Genomic DNA, 15,676 nt, shown 5'->3' with positions numbered 1-15,676 from the left:
TTTGTGCACCGCCGCCGTCAGTGTCAGCCAGTTTGCCGTGGCATACGGAGCTCCATCGCAGTCTTTAACACTGGTAGCATGCCGCGACAGCGTGGACGTGAACCGTATGTGCAGTTGACGGACTTTGAGCGAGGGCGTATAGTGGGCATGCGGGAGGCCGGGTGGACGTACCGCCGAATTGCTCAACACGTGGGGCGTGAGGTCTCCACAGTACATCGATGTTGTCGCCAGTGGTCGGCGGAAGGTGCACGTGCCCGTCGACCTGGGACCGGACCGCAGCGACGCACGGATGCACGCCAAGACCGTAGGATCCTACGCAGTGCCGTAGGGGACCGCACCGCCACTTCCCAGCAAATTAGGGACACTGTTGCTCCTGGGGTATCGGCGAGGACCATTGCAACCGTCTCCATGAAGCTGGGCTACGGTCCCGCACACCGTTAGGCCGTCTTCCGCTCACGCCCCAACATCGTGCAGCCCGCCTCCAGTGGTGTCGCGACAGGCGTGAATGGAGGGACGAATGGAGACGTGTCGTCTTCAGCGATGAGAGTCGCTTCTGCCTTGGTGCCAATGATGGTCGTATGCGTGTTTGGCGCCGTGCAGGTGAGCTCCACAATCAGGACTGCATACGACCGAGGCACACAGGGCCAACACCCGGCATCATGGTGTGGGGAGCGATCTCCTACACTGGCCGTACACCACTGGTGATCGTCGAGGGGACACTGAATAGTGCACGGTACATCCAAACCGTCATCGAACCCATCGTTCTACCATTCCTAGACCGGCAAGGGAACTTGCTGTTCCAACAGGACAATGCACGTCCGCATGTATCCCGTGCCACCCAACGTGCTCTAGAAGGTGTAAGTCAACTACCCTGGCCAGCAAGATCTCCGGATCTGTCCCCCATTGAGCATGTTTGGGACTGGATGAAGCGTCGTCTCACGCGGTCTGCACGTCCAGCACGAACGCTGGTCCAACTGAGGCGCCAGGTGGAAATGGCATGGCAAGCCGTTCCACAGGACTACATCCAGCATCTCTACGATCGTCTCCATGGGAGAATAGCAGCCTGCATTGCTGCGAAAGGTGGATATACACTGTACTAGTGCCGACATTGTGCATGCTCTGTTGCCTGTGTCTATGTGCCTGTGGTTCTGTCAGTGTGATCATGTGATGTATCTGATCCCAGGAATGTGTCAATAAAGTTTCCCCTTCCTGGGACAATGAATTCACGGTGTTCTTATTTCCATTTCCAGGAGTGTATATTCATTTACATACTAAGTGCTACACTTCTATTCAATCGAGAAGTAATTTATAATACTTCAGAAAATATAAATGGATCGACAATTACTTCTTTTTCCAAAAATTTCGCAGTATAAGATAGATTGATGCGTAAGCACACACACACACACACACACACACACACACACACACAGAGAGAGAGAGAGAGAGAGAGAGAGAGAGAGAGAGAGAAAGAGAGAGAGAGCATAGGCGATGGGGAGAAAATTATGAAGGGCATTTTAAATACAAACAGAACAAAGCCGACGGAGAATTAAGGCTAACTGCTCTGTTAACCTGAACATTTGTTCAGCGGGAGCCGACGTCAGTATATAATGTATGAGCAAGTTTTTTTCGTTTTGGCAGCGGTCACAGTTGTCAAATTTCAGCTTCTAGCTTGTCGCCCAAGTGAACAGGATGCAAAGAAAGCAACGCAACAACCAAATGAAAAATCGTGGCGGAACACCAGGGGTAGTTGTACTGCAGCCATAACAAGAGTATCAATGCAGCCGACGTCATGGAGTGCCAGCGCAATCTGAGTAACGGGCGACGATATGATCTGTGACATGTCTCCCCATCAACGTCGTGCATCAACAGATCCGCCTGGCCACCAGCCACACACAGGTCCTTTCGCAGAAGCGCTCCCAGTAAACAAACAACACCAGAGACACATTTCCGCCACCAAAGGAAGTAGTCTCGACGACACGACGTGTTTCCCTCCATAAAGGAAGGCTAGAAGATGGGTAGTATCAACGGCAATCGGCTAGTGACTACTAACCAATTAGTATATTGCCTACTGTTACCAAAGGCCTGGAATATATTGTTCACGACCAAATCACTGAGCACTTGTGCGAATTCAGCCCATATGACAAATATCAGTGCACGATGACTTGAAATATGTCATCGAAAATATGCCATCAACAACAGTATCGTCACCAAATTGACACCAGTAGGCTTTAGTAAAGCTTGTGCTGCTGTAAGCTTTACGAACTGCCCATAAAAATGCGCCAGACAAATTTCTGGGATAGTGCGTTCATGTACCTTGAAAACGACTTGAAAAAGAGATAGTAATACATTGTCTGCGGGAAGAAAAATCATGTCCTGGCAGCATGTTCTCTCAGGAATGCCACAGGAGTCAGTCTTAGGTTCGGTTTTGTTTCCCTAGTATGAGAAAGGCATTACGTCCTTCTGTGATATCATTTCTATTCAGACGGCCAACAACTTTACCGAAGTGTCAGACCTGAACATATAAAAATTGTAATCTTCCAGGTGAATGATGGTCTGTCTTCAGTGACAAAATTGGTGAAACATCTCGTGCTTAAATTAAATCTAAAAAAGTAACAAGTAATCTTCGTATTCCAGCAAACATTAATAAGTTCAGAATTCCACGAATAATTGTCTCCTATTCAGGTCGACTATATTTCAATATGAACCGTGTCTTGTAATAGGTGTGTTAATTTTTCACTTTTTTGATAACTTTTTTAGATGAACCAATAACTATGCAAAGAGAAATGTATCATAAACTTGTAATATATTTAAAGCCAAAGAATCAGTAGTAAGCGAGATGTTAAAAAGATATTCTCTGTGACACGTTCATATTTTTGAAACAAAGTATTTTATAAAACGGAATTCTTAATCTGGTACGTCACATCTGCTGTTACAGACGACTTGACAGGAGTGGTACTTCCAGGGCTGTGTGTATATTGAACTATTTAATGAATACCAAACTTAATTTCATTTGAAATGTGTCTGCAAGTCATTTGAGAATCCTGTACTTGATCAAATTAAATTGTTGTTTGAGTTTCTTCTGTGTTTCACATATAGGCCTATGTGTCAGTTGCATGCACTCATTGCTTGAGAGCAGTGTGGCCGAAAGCTGTATGTATCCTGTCGTGTTGTTTAAATAATTATTATTTTCACACAAAGTCGAAACTGCATATCCTTACTTCATGACGTCCGATCTAATGCTCGTTACCACATTTTTTACGTGGAAGTCAGTATGGTATTTTCTCGGTGAAGGTATGCTTTCAAACAATGAAGACGTACAATAGCCACCAGGGCTTGATGCATCAAAAGCAGAAGGTAAATGAGATGGCATATATATGGTGAAGAACATTTGACGAGATTGTTCATGATATTTCATTTTTACTTGATATATGTTAGGAATGGTAACTGCATCGTGCCATCGCACTTCTGACGTACCTGTTTTTCTGTGGAAAACCATTCTTAACTGTATTGCAGACGTTTTTATAACAACGAAACATTTTTTCAATGTTTTACTCTGTCAATGAAGAAAGGTGCGTTGCAATTACCATATGAGAAACAGTGTCTTTGGATGATCATCTCAACTGGGCACAGAAAATTGTCGCACTGTGCCAGATAACTTCCGCTTGCCTCTATGTCCTCAAAACGTTTAGGAGAAGGATGCGAAACGCAAACTCGTCCAAGCACTTGTTCTACCGAATCTCTGCTACTGTGGCGTAATTCATCATGGCATGAGTAGTGAAAACACAAGATGTTTAGAACTAACCATGAATGCTTGGCTGCGTTACATCTGCAACGTCCATCGATCTGACCATGTCAGTGCTTCAGACACCCGGTTGCACTGGTTGTGGTCAGACAAGTTACGTAACTACCACACGATTTATACTGCATCTGCTTCAGTTAGAAAAACACCCCTTCATCTCACATCAAAGATTAAACACTTTTCAAACCATCACAATCGAAACACTAGGTCTCACTTATGACTTATGTAGAATCATTGACGTGCCCATGCACAAAACAAAAACACTCGACAAATCTTCGCTTTCGCTCCTGTCTGTCTCTAGAAAAAGCTATACTGCACTTTGAGCACTTTTCAGTTCCGTGCTGCTTTTAGGGAGACGTTGCTTCACTTCTTCTGTCTGCATCATAACGATTCTCTGAAAAATTAACATATAAGGCCAACTTTCCATCTATCAGATAGCAAAGCCAAGGCTCCTATCTTCTCCCAGTTATGCAGCTTTCTCTTTTCCTTCCTCTGAGAGTCACGCCACCCAAAAGTTTCCGAAATCTAAATTAAATAAAATCTCATCATACCAGATTTTATTCACCAACTTCATCTTCAAACTAGAACCCTTGGAAGTTCAGACACCAGTTCCAGCGCTTCTGCCACGAATGGAATGCATCCTGAAAGACTTCTTCAGTCAGTATGTTCAGAACCATTTGCCAATTCGCTAAGATCCCGTCTCTCGTGTCAATTCTTCGTCCCTTCCACTTCATTTTCACCTTGGGAAAGGCCTGCCGGAATGGCCGAGCGGTTCTAGGCGCTTCAGTCTGGTACCGCGCGACCGCTACGGTCACAGGTTCGAATCTTGCTTCGGGCATGGATGTGTGTGATGTCCTTAGGTTAGTTAGGTTTAAGTAGTTCTAAGTTCTAGGGGAGTGATGACCTCAGATGTTAAGTCCCATAGTGCTCAGAGCCATGTGAACCTTGGGGAAGAGGAAGAAATCGCACGGAGCCAAGTCAGGTGAATACAGTGGATGAGGAAGAGCCACCGAGTTGCTTTTTGGCCAAAACACTGCCACGATGAAAGTTGTATGTAGCCTTGCATTGTCGAGGTGAAGCACTGAGTCACTCCAGCGCCACTTCTCAGTCCAGCACCATTTCTCTAAACGTGCCCTCCTCACATCCTCCCTCAGCCGCCTTAAGACCAGGAAGTACAAACTCTTGTGGATAATCCCATCAGAATCGAAGAAACAGATCAATAAGGGTTTGACGTTTCTATGAACTTGGGCTTCCATGGGATTCTTTCACAGGGATGGCTTTTGTTTAGTTTCAGGGTCATATTCGTAAACCCAACTTTCGTCACGTAAGACGACCCTAGAAACATAATCTGACCCAGTCCAAAGCAGTTCTTTCCGTCCCCTGCAGACATTCAGGCAATGCTCTTTCTATTCGTTAACCAGCAGTCGTGGTGCGAACTTCGCAGCAATTTTTCTCGTGTTAAATTTTTCTAACTAAATCCGCTGACTTGTGACATATGACAATCTCACGATATTACAGATGTCGTGGATGGTCTGCCTATGATCTTTCAAATTATCATTCCGAACATCACTGACATTTTTTGGTGTAACGACGTTACGTGCTCGAGCCGAACGTTCATCGTCATCAAACGAGGTCTGGCATTTTGGAAACGTTTGAGCCAACCATACGTTTGTGTCTCGAGCAAAGCGTCATTACCGAATGGTTGTACCAACATTCTGTTCGTTTCTGCGGCTGTCATGCCAAGTTTAAAACAAATTGGTACTGCAACCGTTTTCTCTCAGGTCGATCATTGCAAAATCTCGAACACAAGGAAACGTCACAATGGAAAACTGCCCTCTAACAATAAACATGTTTACTTAGATCAGGGGTATCCATTCTTTCAGCTTACCTGGGTCACTATGGAAGAAGATGAGTATTTTTGAGCCTTACGTAACATACTAGCCGCTGAGCAATAAATGAGAGAATAGCTTCGTGAGCCGGAAGTTTCAGATTGAAAATACTCAGTTTATGATAACTTTACAAAAACGAAGTTTCATGAAAGAGATTTTTTATTTTACTTTTTTACCGGTCGTGTGATAGGTGCTCTCATCTTGGGCCTCATTGACACACTGATATTTGCTTTGGTCAGCGGGTTGGAAGCCTCTGACTTAGAGCGAAAAACCTATTATGCTGATCCTAGCAGCATTTCGTTGTACTACCGTTTGTAACCGCAGGTCATGCAAATTTAGGGATCTTTTGGATAGCACCTCGTATTCATTAACCATGTGTCATCACGTTCCCCTTTCTCTCCCTCTTCCATCCGTTTACCTCATTCCCATTATTGTTAGCACTCATTATTAAAATCCCATCTTACCGTAATTTTTAACTATTGCCGTATTTACCATCTGCGAATATATCTTGTGTGCGCGTTTTCTCTAATTTGTAATTTTTAAATGCATTATGAAATACTTGAAGAAATCTATGTAATGAAAAATATGTACAATTGGTATTTAACAAGATAATCCCTGACACTTCGGTGAGGATGAAGAGGACATAGGATAGTTAGGTGTCTTGCACGAAACGTGAAAATTCTGCACTGTCTAATTTGGTCTTTAGCATACACACTATGCAGCCATTGCAGCAGGATCAGTAGCTTCTATAAATACAGTTAAATTTGCAAATCATGCCTGTCTCTGAATGAAAAGCTGTAAGGTGGAATATGTCTTACAACTTTATTTTTAAAATGTCAATCAATTCCCCTTCAAAGAAAAAATTGACTTTTACTTTATTTTCACAAGGTAATCTGTACAAGAGATTTTTGGTTCCACTCATTTTTGGCTACTAACTGCATTTTTTGCTGGCTAGTCTGCTGTTCATTGTATTAAACAGCCTCTGTAGAAACATAGGTTGGCTTATATTCTTCCCTTTGTAATACTGAAGTGGATGGTCAAAGTGATAAAATTCTACTATATTCGATTATCCATATTATCAAAAACAATAAATAGTGCTCCTTGGAAATATATTTCTACTATTAGTTTGAGTCTTATTGGAATACATCACTTCACGTAACAACCACAATAAAAATAAAATCATAGAACGAGTTTCAATAATGGAACTCATTTTTAGGTCCCTAATCTCGGAAAACTTTTACAAAACACATTCAAATTTCAAGATGCCTCTTTTCTAGTTAAATGCCTATAGATTCTTTTAAATTGTTTCAGCTCTCGGAGATACACTGCCATAGAATTTCGAACCAAGAAACCAGTTTTTGCGTAGAATTACAGCAGAACGAATTCATTGTTTTACACAGCAAGGCTAGATATATTTATAATAAAAAATTAATCGTTCTAAAATGATTGGAATGAGTATGACTTGCTAGGTAACGCTCCATTGTTGTGGAATGATTATTTTCTCAAACTCGCCAACAGATGTGCTGCCAAAGCTACCGTGAAACCTACATTTTAATGTGGAATCCCAATGAACTGTAGTTTGGTACTTTTCACATACTCTAAATATACAGTCCAGTCACATTAGGATAACCGCCACGCATGCTCGATGTTTAAGTGCAATAACCGCTCACAGACGGCAGACGGCGGTACTAGCGAAGGAGGGTACATAAGGCGTATAAGGTGGGCGGGGGAGAGGGGAGGGAGGAGCGGGGGAGGGGTAGGTGGACGTGAAGAAGAGTGCAGTCGTTACCGTATCGTGCAAAAGGGCATGATCATTGACTTTCTGGCCAAGGGTAGAAACAATTTCGTAACGGCTAAACTTTCAAACATTTTGCGCGTCCCCAAGGTTAAAGTATATCACGCATGGCAAAATATAGCCGTCTAAAACCGGGGTCGAGACAGTTGTGGTGCACCAGGGCAGTAGCTGAGAGGGGTGCGCGACGCTTGAAAAGACGTGTACGGGCAAATAGACGCGCAACTGTTGAGCAACTGACCGCTCAGATGGACCAAGAAGCTGCCAACAATGCCTCCTTAGCGGTCGCTCAGCCCACGGTGCTGGGTTTGAGCTACCTCAGCACATGCCTGGCTCATGCATTCATGCTGACCGCTATTCATCGGCGACGTAGGCTGGAATTTCATCTACATCTACATGGATACTCTACAAATCATATTTAAGTGCCTGGCAGAGGGTTCATCGAACCATCTTCACAATTCTCTATTATTCCAATCTCGTATAGCAGGCGGAAAGAATAAACACCTACATCTTTCCTTATGAACTCTGATTTCCCTTATTTTATCTTGGTGATCGTTCCTTCCTAAGTAGGTCGGTGTCAGCAAAATATTTTCGCGTTCGGCGGAGAAAGTTGGAGAGGAGATTCCGTCGCAACGAAAAACGACTTTCTTTTAATGATGTCCAGCCCAAATCCCGTATCATTTCAGTCAAACACTGCCATATTTGGCGAAAATACAAAACGTGCTGCATTTCTTGGAACTTTTGCGATGTACTCCGTCAGTCCTATCTCGTAACGATCCTACACAGTGCAGCAGTATTCTAAAAGAGAACGGACAAGTTTAGTGTAGGCAGTCTCCTTGGTAGGGCTCTTACATATTCTAAGTGTCCTGCCAATAAAACGCAGTCTTTGATTAGCCTTCCCCACAACATTTTCTGTGTGTTCCTTCCAATTTAAGTTGTTCGTAATTGTAATACCTAGCTAGGTATTTAGTTGAATTTACGGTTTTTAGATTAGACTGATTTATCGTGTAACCGAAGTCTAACGAGTTCCTTTTAGCACTCACGTGGATGACCTCACACTTTTCGTTATTCAGGGTCAACTGCCCCTTTTCGCACAATTCACATATCTATTCTAATTCGTTTTGCAGTTTGTTTTGATCTTCTGATGACTTTATTAGTCGATAAACGACGGCGACATCTGCAAACAACCGAAGACGACTGCTCAGATCATCTTCAAAATCGTTTATATAGATAAGGAATAGCAAAGGGCCTATAACACTACCTTGGGGAAGGTCAGAAATCACTTCTGTTGTACTCGATGACTTTCCGTCAATTACTAAGAACTGTGACATCTCTGACAGGAAATCACAAATCCATTCACGTAACTGAGGATATATTCCATAAGCACGCAATTTCATATGAGTCGCTTGTGTGATACAGTGTCAAAAGCCTTCCGGAAATACAGAAATACGGAATCGATCTGAAATCCCTTGTCAACTGCACTCAACACTTTATGTGAATAAAAAGCTAGTTGTGTTTCATCGGAACGATGTTTTCTAAACCCATATTGACTGTGTGTCGATAGACCGTTTTCTTCGGCGTAATTCATAATGTTCGAACACAATATATGTTCTAAAATGCTGCTGCATATCGCCGTTAACGATATCGGCCTGTATTTATGGGATTACTCCTACTACCTTCCTTGAATATTGGTGTGACCTGTGCAACTTTCCAGTCTTTGGGTACCCATCTTTCGTCGAGCAAACCGTTCTATATGATCGTCAAGTATGGAGCTAATGCATCAGCATACTCTGAAAGGAACCTAATCGGTATACAGTCTGGATGAGAAGATTTGCTTTTATTAAGTGATTTAAGTTGCTTCACTACTCCGAAGACATTTTCTTCTACGTTATTCATGTTGGCAGCTGTTCTCGATTATAATTCTGGAATATTTACTTCGTCTTCTTTTTTTAAGGCATTTCGGGAGGCTGTGTTTAGTAACTCTGCTTTGGCACCACTGTCTTCGATAGTATCTCCATTGCTATTTCGCAGAGAAGGCATTGATTGTTTCTTGCCGCTAACAAACTTTACATACGACCAGAATCTCTTTGGATTTTCTGACAAGTTTCGAGACGAAGTTTCGTTGTGGAAACTGTTATAAGCATCTCGCATTGAAGTCCACGCTAAATTTCGAGCTTTGTAAAAGCTCACCAATCTTGGGGATTTTGCGTCTGTTTAAATTTGGCATGTTTGTTTCGTTGTTTCTGCAACAGTGTTCTAACCCGTTTTGTGTAGCAAGGAGGATGAGCTCCGTCGTTTGTTAATTTATTTGGTACAAACGCAAAAAACGTAACTGGACGTCCATTGAGTGGCGACAGGTGGCCTTTCCAGATTAATCTCGTTTTATGCTCCACCGGAAAGAAGTCAGACAATCTGTAACAACTATCGGAAGTGTCTAGGCCCAAGGAGGAAGCGTTATGGTCTGGATAATGTTTTCGTGGCATCCCCTCGGTGATCTCGTCATTCTGGAAGGTACAATGGATCAACAAAAATATGCATATATCCTTGGGGATCATGTGTACTCCTACATGCACTGTTTATTTCCTCGGCACCGTAGCATCTAAAAGCAGTACAATGCAATGTGCCACTCAGCTCGCAGTGTACGTGAGTGGTTCGAACATCACTAGGGTGAGTTTGCTGTACTCCCCTGGCCACCAAACTTGCCGGATTTAAATCCAATCGAGAATCTGTGGCACCACCTGGATCGGGCTGTTCACGCCACTGATCCTCAACAGAGAAACCTAGCGCATCTGGCAACGGCACTGGAGTCACCATGATTCCACATCCCTGTAGGTACCTTCCAGAACCTCACTGACTGTCTTTTTGCACGTCTTGTAGCGGTCCGCGCTGCAAAAGGTCGTTATTTAGACTTTTGACAGTCGGTCACGTTAATGTGGCTGGGCAGTGTATTACAGCCATGGAAGTCAACTTGAGTGCCACTGGCTAAACTGTTAGTAGCAAATAAGAACGAACCTTGCAGAGAGAGAGAGAGAGAGAGAGAGAGAGAGAGAGAGAGAGAGAGAGAGAGAGAGAGAGCGACAGAGAGAGAAAGAGAGAGAGAGAAAGAAAGGAAGGAAGGGAAGAGACGGAGCAGAAACTGGCATTACAGAAGATGAGGAAGCAATCACGCACTTCCTTCCAAGGAACCGTCCCAGCATTCACCTTAAGTGATTTATGGAAATAAAGGAAAACAAAAAATTTGATGGGCGGACGGGGATTTGAGCCACCTTCCTCCCGAATATGAATCTAGTGCATTAACTCTGTAACACATCGCACGGCAATGTACAGATGGACAGAGAGAGAGAGAAAGAGAGAGAGCAATATTAAAACAAGATTAAGACGCAAGTCGTCTCGTCATCAAAAAATTTACTGTAGATGGTCTAATCTAACCTGCAACCCAAAGCAGTATACAAGACGTAATACAGTTACACTGAACTGCAGCGATGCATGATTAACAGTTCACAACTGAGTGAATGGTTTAAATGAATTAAGACAACGCATTAAGACACTCAAGTCGCCGGCCGTTGTGACCGAGCGGTTCTAGGCGCTTCAGTCTGGAACCACGCGACCGCTACGGTCGTAGGTTCGAATCCTACCTCGGGCATGGATGTGTGTGATGTCCTTAGGTAAGTTAGGTTTAAGTAGTTCTAAGTTCTAGGGGACTGGTGACCTCAGATGTTAAGTCTCATAGTGCTCAGAACCATTTGAACCATTTGAACACTGAAGTCGATAATGTTTTAAATAGTAGTTGCAGTACGGTACGGTACCGATGCTTTTAATATACACCATAGGTCAACTAAAAGACCTTGCGGTAAAATTCAGCATTCAGCAGCTCTCCTGAAGTTTTACGTACGTACAAACGGTCTCTGTGTTTTATGCGAAACATTTCAGTCGACTATGCAGAAGACGACACAGCGTGTCCTACGGAGCATCCAGCGTAAGTAAAATGACTGAGAATGAGATACACTTTTCGTGGTTCTACAGTATATACATTTTTCGCAGTATTTCATGCGGAAACATTGCAATAGTGGAAAGCCCAGAGAAACAAATCGGAAAGAACGTCACTTATTCAGTCGAGTCATATTCTGTAATGAATATGTCCTCAAGAAAATAGAAAATAGCACTTGTCTCATTAGAAACGAAATATTTAGGTCGCTGAGAATTGAGCTTCCGGGTGATATCAGAAATACAAAAAAGCGCTCTCTTCTAAATCTGTTGCATGGTAGTGAGAGAAACAGCATTTACAGCTGGTAGGAATGAGAAGAATGAAAGGCTGCACAGAAATTTATTAACTGTTGTAGAAGAATGAGATCGGAAAGCATTTATATAACATCGTAGTCTTCAAAAAAGGCATGTGATTCACTTGATACGAAAACATTATTCAGCACCTTAAATGAGTTTGGATCTGACAACAGATCAATGGCAATCATAGAAGACACACCAAACAAAATCAACAATTAAATTTTTAGGTGAAATTCCAGGGTTTTGAAATCGGAACTGGGACAAGAGAAGATGTACTGCCCCCACTACAGTTCAGTCGTGTACTTGAAAAGGTAATTATGGAGTAGAGGAAAGAACAGAAGAAGAAGGAATTAAAAGTACGACAACTGAGGAAAAATGGGATAATTTTAATGTGATTGATTGACTTTTACAGACGATCTTGCCATCATCATACAGATGAATCTCCTAGAAGAGACAGGATCAAAAGCAGGGATATGTATATTTAAAAAAAAAAAAAAGTATGCGACAGACGCGAAGGAGGCACCAAGCTACATTGAAGCTGATTATGGAGGACTAAAAGAGACTACAGAACTTAAATTTTTAAATGAAATAACACAACCAAATACTTTGAATAAAGACTCTGACTTCACAAGCGCAAAGTAAACCCAAATGGCTTTTGGACTAACAAAATACCTCCATAAAAGAAATCTATTTGCATAAATGCAAAACTCTGGAGCGACAACATTGTTATTAAGCCAGAATGTCGCTATGATTCAGATCACCTTTCGTTAAATACAGCTAAACAATTAAGTGAAGTGCAAAGGAAGGAAAGAAAACAATCAGGGAAGTGTTGGGTGCAAAAGGTGAGAAAGGGAAATATAAATTAGGAAGTAATAAAGAATTTTATAAAGAAATAGAAGCAATATCCAATATCTGACACAATAAGGAAGAGAAGAGGTGTATCTTACGTATACCTAAAAAGGATAAATGAATAGAGGAAAACAAAAAGGACTTTTAACTTTTTTGACAGAAACCTAAAAATGTCAGTGATGTGGATCAACGAAGTTAAAGCATACTTGAAAGAAATGGAAATAACGGACGAAGAAATAGGAGCAAGAGGAAGCTCAGGGCAAAAATAAAAAAGTTCCAAGGACTTCCGGGAGCAAAAACAAGAGAAATAGTGGCCCAATATGAACAAAAGAAAAAAGAGAAAATCATAGGAAAAAAAGGAAGGAGAAAAGAAAGAAGACGTATGTTATTTCGTGTGGTCCTTAGTAGGCTAAACCAGTAGCAAATTACAGTATTACAAATACGAAATGTAAGTGATTGTATGCAGAACTATAACACAAAATGGATAAATCAAATAGAGTAGGCTGCATTGGTGTTCCAAAACGTGTGTTTACTTATCAGCCAGGGATGAAGACACCTAGGATAGACAACGAGAAGTTAGGAACTTCGTCAGTAAAAGAGAGCAACTGTAAAAGGCCACAATAGCTAGCACCTGACGGACGAAAACACGACCTAAATCGCAGGTATATTTTGCGATGACGTCTTCGATGGGCGGCGGACACGATGTTTCGGCCTCTGAACACTCTTCAGGTAGCAGCAGTGCCTTGCGGGAGCCAGGCGAGGCGCCACCCGTCCCCGAAGGCGGCTTGCTGCGGGTGCGATCAGGGCGTAACAAAAGAACTGGAGCAGCCGACGGCGATGACGGGGGCAGCGCGGCAGCCCGGTGCCACATTCCTTCCCCCCGTCCGATGCCGGAGTTCGGCGGCTAAAAAACCACCCTAATGGCCGCCATCAGCCGCGTAATTGGCCGCCGACCTCAATCTCCAGGGTTTCCCACAAAGTGAATGACCTTTACGAGGTCGTCCCCCTGCTCGTTTATCGACCTGACCTGGAAAAGCAGCCACTGGAGATCCGTGGCGTATGAATGCCGTGCCAGATCCTGCACCGCATTCGGAATCCGGCTCTTCTCTACAATCTCACATTTAAATTGGGCTTCTACTTCATCCTAATTCGTAGTTCGGTGCAGTATAATAATAAACACTAGCGTTACAAAACGTTTGTGGCTATGGCATCAGTAAAGTATTCAGTTCTTTTACACGACGGATTATTTAACCACCACTCTAGCACTTTCGTTCAGCGTAGGTCTCCCAAAGTAACCGTCCAACGAGACAGTTCATTTCCACAACGAAACTGTTGGTTTCTGACAGAAGTTTTTGAGCAGTGGCTTGAGATACTGCATTCGATTAGGGAGGTGAGGGTTTCAGATCTCACTCTCTCCCCTCTCCCCTCCACACACACACACACACACACACACACACACACACACTCGCACACGCACACACAATTAGGTTCCTTCTTGTCCTGTGATAACAACGTATCACCGACGACCTGAGAAACATTGCGTAGTAGCTAAAACTGCCGTTAATTGAAATATAATATTTATGACGAGTTCTATCCAACACCAGTAACAATAGTTGTCTATATCGCAGTAGTCAGCAGCCAGTTGTATAAAAGAAATTTAATATCTGACTTCTGCTTGTTTGTGGTATATTTTCCGCACAGCCTTCTGAGGGAAGGTAATAAGTGCCCGAAACTGGTTAAGAAATTAAATTTCAGAAGACTACGCAGGGAAAGACACCACAAATAAGTAGACGTCTGATAGAAATATTAAAATTACTGACGAAAAGATTTTAAAATGTTTAAAAAATTTATAGATAAAAAGTAGTACACATTTATACCCATCGCATTATCTGTAAGTGTCAACAATAAGATGCGTACAGCAAAATGTTGTGGTCCTAAAAGTACTAGAGCAATAAGTAACATAATATGCTTAATTTGGTTCATAGTAACTGTACAAAAATGGTATAAAGAAGCCAAACAAGTGCAAACATCAAGCCAGGACTGAAACTAATCAGCTAATGATACACATATCTTAAAGTTGGTCTCAGGGTGGAGTGAAAGTACAACAAAATAATAAAACAAAACCGTACACAACTATAGTATTCGTAAGACATAAGTGAAACTATAAGTAGACATAAGCAGCGTAATAAGTAATATAAAAGATCTAATGATAATTAAAATAATTTAATATCAACCACAAAAGGCGCTATGGATGGGAAATTTGGGAACTAATCCCAAGCAGCTGCAGTGAAGTCAGTAGTATGCTAGTAGGGAACATATCAATAAAAATAAAATGCCAAGCGCATCATGTGGCTGGTACTTCTGACTGGAGCAAGTGTAGAGAGAGTTTTCAGTCGTTAGCTAATATTAAGTATCGGAAAGTGACTATAGAGAAAAAGAAGCGCGGGCATAATTATATTACAATGAAACCACAATACTTTGTGAAACAATTGTACCCAACAGCATTTATACCAATCGTATGGTACGTTTTAGAACACGTCGCTGAATTGATATGGAGATACCAATGGTGAGGCAGCAGGAAATACGGACACCAACGTAGGACGAGAATTGCATCAAGTTCTGGTATGGAGTCTGCACTTTTTGTTTGGCTTCTTTATATCATTTTCGCATATTCACTAAGAGCCAAATGTTTATTTACAAGCTCTTGTTGTATTAATGGATTCAGAACTGTACTACTCATTGTATTGCATTTTTTATGACCACGGCAGTTTGCTCTATGGAGCTGACAGTTGACTTCCGCAAATAACGCGACGTGTATAAGAATGCACCATTTTTTATCTTCAAATTTTTAAAATTTTTTAACTTTTCATCCTTAATTTTAATATTTTTATCTGACTTCTGCTTGTTTGTAGTATATTTCCCGCACAGCCTTCTGAAGGAAGGTAATAAGTGCCCGAAACTGGTTAAGAAATTATATTTATTTCATGCAACTGGTTGCTCATTATTGCGATATATAATTATCAAGTATTAAGAAACAGATATCCATACAAGCTACTTTTCAGAAAT

Source organism: Schistocerca piceifrons, chromosome 3 (genome assembly GCF_021461385.2).
Source record: "Schistocerca piceifrons isolate TAMUIC-IGC-003096 chromosome 3, iqSchPice1.1, whole genome shotgun sequence".
Lineage (NCBI taxonomy): Eukaryota > Metazoa > Arthropoda > Insecta > Orthoptera > Acrididae > Schistocerca > Schistocerca piceifrons.
Note: the sequence above shows the minus strand (reverse complement) of the source record.